General features: G+C 33.8%; 2 long non-coding RNA genes across 2 annotated transcripts; both read left to right on the top strand.

Annotated features, from left to right (window-relative positions):
• On the top strand, positions 1–1,631 carry LOC111083803. Its single transcript, XR_002609256.1, has 2 exons — positions 1–70; positions 144–1,631. It is a non-coding gene; the product is annotated as an uncharacterized LOC111083803 (long non-coding RNA).
• A 2,110-nt stretch (positions 1,632–3,741) lies between these two features.
• Positions 3,742–4,084, top strand: LOC111083802. The gene is made up of 2 exons (XR_002609255.1): positions 3,742–3,801; positions 4,000–4,084. It is a non-coding gene; the product is annotated as an uncharacterized LOC111083802 (long non-coding RNA).
• The last annotated feature ends 226 nt before the right edge of the window (positions 4,085–4,310 follow it).

The following is a 4,310-nucleotide window of genomic DNA, read 5'->3' as shown; positions in this document are numbered from 1 at the left end:
TGTATAATATCTTGGGGTCTCTCTACCTTAATAAACTTGCTACTAAGATAAGATTAAAGCTTTATTTTGGGTGTATAATATCTTGGGGTCTCTCCCGAAAATAAAGCTTTAATCTTATCTTAGTAGCAAGTTTATTAAGGTAGTACTGTAATCACGTTTATATTAATGCAACCTCATTCATAATTCAAAGGAAGAAAAAGGCTTTTGAGTGTTCACTACAGCTCCTTACAGTTCTCAGATATCTCCTAGCAACTTGTTTTTCATATTTAATAACGCTGTTTCGATTACTTGCAGACATAAAAACACGTGAGTTTTTACATCATTCTAGGGTGGCCACAAACTGCCGACTAAATAATATGGACAGCAAAAACCTGGCCATCTGCTGGTGGCCCACGCTCTTGCCTTTAGAGTTCAGTGACATGGGAATGTTCGAAAGAATGAGGCCACACCTAGAAGATTTAGTGCAGACAATGATCGATCAGTTTTGTTTCCTGTTCGGTGAAGAGGAGGAAGAGGTAATGTGACACCGACTGTCGTTAGTCTAATCATTTGATGGACGTAGCCACTTGCGTGGTAGTATCTGTCGCAAGACAAGAAGAGGGTTTCCCTCACAAGTGTTGTGACATGGCTTGCCGGAGATACTGAACAAGCTGCACGAATGTCGTTGCTAAGCAGACTGTATTATTTCAAAATATTTGTACAGAAAAGAAACCTTGCTATGTAGGAGCAAAGTGTCATATCAGTAAGTAGTGCTCTCCCTTTGTATGTAAAATATCTCCAGCTTGTAATCTCTTATCATGGTAGAGACTAGTACAGGATATTGTCTCTCTCAACAATGGACATAAGACATGTATTCTTCCACGAAAACCATGTGCATTTTTATCAATACATGTAGTAAATTATCTCAGTGATACCAAGCAATCATAATGTATTTTACTCTAAGCTTGTAACCTTTTCTTTAAAACAAATACATATATATTTATGTAACCGTTTGCAACCTATAGCAAGAAAAGGTAAAAAAAAAAATAATTACTAGCTATTTCAACACAATCCTGTAAGCCATAAATCTTTAAGTACTCATTTTGTGTTGTGATTACTTTAAGAAGGAGATTTATGTGCAAACTTAGCATAATATGGTTATTTTAGAATGTTTCTAAAACTGTAAAATGCTCATTTCTTTTTTGTAAATAATTTATTTAAATGCCAGTGATGTTTATTTGAAGAAAAGGAATAACTTTTCCCTAGTTTAAACATACCCTTAAAGAATGGATTTCTTTCAAATAAATTGATTGTGTTAGTAACTTTTTAAAACTGATGTCATCTTATGAAAATTAGTTTAATTTTTATTGACGTAGTTGTAATAAAAAATATTACGTGATAATTTAATCTTTTGTTGAATAAGTAAATCAATTTCCTGTTTCACTAAAAAGTCTATCAATTCAGTTTGTTTTAAAACTCGTATCTTTCGTGTGTACGTCTCTCTCTCTTCACAACCTGACACAAGTATTGCATCTGAAGAAACAGATCTATCTTTACTTTGATGTACATTTTGGTACTTGTGATAATATAATGTATATCTCAGTTGTGTACAGAATTATTATTAAAACGTCTTTTATTGTGTTCTGGCCAAACACGAGTTCTGCTCTAGTTTGTTTCAATAACGACACTGGCATCCCTACCGATGTCATCAGGGTAACAAGAAAATACAATACCCTAAAACCCGAGCCCTTTCTAAAGGTCCACGTTTCAAAAGCAGCTTATAGGGTATTGTTTTTTTTTAACATCATGAACATGATTGTTGAAATATGATAACCAATTACATTCAACTAATCTATACTTCTCACACTAGGCTTCAATAATAGATTAAGTTGAATTAATCAATATGGCAATAGTTGGAGACATTAGTTATTTCCAAGGACTAGCACCTTGTATCTGACCAAAATTCTTGTGGTTTTCTTTAGATTGTCACGCTTTTAGACCACAGAGTAACACCTACATAGAACATTTTTACATATCTTTATTAAAAATCTTTGGAAACAATACTGAGTTTTAAATTTATACTAAGTATTTACATATTTATAGACAAAAGGCACTGATGAAAACAACAGTTTAATGCTTAAAAAAAAAAGCAAGCAGTCAAATAATTGTTATGGTAGCAGTATCAATGTCGACTTGTTAGCACCACATTATAAGATTAGCACCTTCAGGTGTTCAGATTTCTTGCTAGTAGTAGTAGAAGAATTATCAAATATTCTGTACATTGATGAAAGGGGTTCAGGAAATCAGTAACGTTTATATTTTATTTAACATTAATAGAAACGTTTTTTTATATAAATGTTAAGATCTTTGGAATACATTACATCAAAACATCATTACAAAATTTTTCTACCTAGCTTGGTGCAGGCAACTCTTGAGATTTGTGGTTTATTACAACCTGCACCTTTAAATCTTCAATTGCTTATACACCTATTATACGGCAATAAATATCACAATCGGTTCCACCTACAGAGAGAGTGAAAATTCTGCTGTCATTACAATAAAAAGATAACCCTTCATTTTTTCAACAGATCAGGTAATGGAAAAGTTATCAGAAGGAAATCTTGCCATGTCCGTAATTTAATTATTCTTTGGTAGATAGTTTAGGCACAGTTGAAATGGGCAGCAGCTACCTGTTAGAGAAACACTTGTAGCCCAGGACCAACCAACCAAAGCACGTCCATTTTAGTACACCTGAGTACTATATAAGGCCTGCAGACTAAAGGCAGAAGACTTGAAACGTTCTCTACACTTGAGCTACATAAGTAGATTGTATAGTCAACAATATATTTGCCACCCATTTCATAAGTTAACCCAACACCACAAACACAGTGGTTAAGCCTAAAAGATAAGTAAAAATTCAGATCATGACAACTAATATGAAGCTATTACAGCTGGGATGATTATGTTAAAATCATATGTATTTTAACTCTGCTAAATCTGAAGTACTGGTTATGTTCTTAAAATTTCGGTGAAAACGAAGCTTACTTGAACACCACACCAATTTCAAGCTTCTAATTTTATTGCTCAGGGAAGTCATCCACAAAAAGGTGGGAAGGAACTTTTAATGTAAGATTTCATAAAAACTAAATTATGCCACAGGTTAGGTATGCCTGCTATTAAATAAAAAAACATTTATTTATGGCATTATGCAACTCATGTGAAGTATGATTTACAATTGTTTTTAACGTTAAGACATTCTAGAAAAATTTAATAAAAATAAGTTAATTTTGAAGAAATTGTGGACTGTGACAATGGTGGTCTTACTCGATAATATTCCTTCGTTCTAGCTGTGCAGGTCTTAAAGGGAATTAATCTGGTACCAGAACTCTCTAGAAAACATGTTTCCTTAACCTTATATAACTATAAGGAAGAGACTAAAGTGAGCCAGTTGATAAATCATTAACGACTAATGAAATGTCAGCTTTGTTAGATTAAAAATATTCTAACTTCAATCATGGACCACATAATTGAATTTTAAATTTAGTAATCATAGTGATTAGAATTCTCCAAAAAACGGCTTTGTGAGAGGTGGATTATTTCAAAATTGCACCAATTAACATACCATACAATTATTATAAGAGTGACTACAAACAAAGAATTTGTACAAAATGGAAAGATACATTATCAATACTGTCATCACACAGAACAACAATTGACCACATTACTAAGCAGGATATACCTTCAAACAAGAGTATAAGCTCTCTAATGGTCAAACACCTTATCAGGAGGATCCTGCATCTAACAATGTGAAGTTAAAAGGAGGTCTAACACCTTATCAGGAGGATCCTGCATCTAACAGTGTGAAGTTAAAATGAGGTCAAACACCTTATCGAGAGGATCCTGCACCTAACAATGTGAAGTTATTCAGGAGGTCAAACACCTTATCAGGAGGATCCTGCACCTAACAATGTGAAGTTATTCAGGAGGATCCTGCATCTAACAATGTGAAGTTAAAATGAGGTCAAACACCTTATCAGGAGGATCCTGCATCTAACAATGTGAAGTTAAAATGAGGTCAAACACCTTATCAGGAGGATCCTGCACCTAACAATGTGAAGTTAAAATGAGGTCAAACACCTTATCAGGAGGATCCTGCATCTAACAATGTGAAGTTAAAATGAGGTCAAACACCTTATCAGGAGGATCCTGCATCTAACCAATGTGAAGTTATTCAGGAGGTCAAACACCTTATCAGGAGGATCCTGCATCTAACAATGTGAAGTTAAAATGAGGTCAAACACCTTATCAGGAGGATCCTGCATCTAACAATG

Source organism: Limulus polyphemus, unplaced genomic scaffold (assembly GCF_000517525.1).
Source record: "Limulus polyphemus unplaced genomic scaffold, Limulus_polyphemus-2.1.2 Scaffold11289, whole genome shotgun sequence".
Lineage (NCBI taxonomy): Eukaryota > Metazoa > Arthropoda > Merostomata > Xiphosura > Limulidae > Limulus > Limulus polyphemus.
The sequence above is the reverse complement of the archived record's forward strand: the minus strand, read 5'-3'. Positions and strand labels throughout refer to the sequence as shown.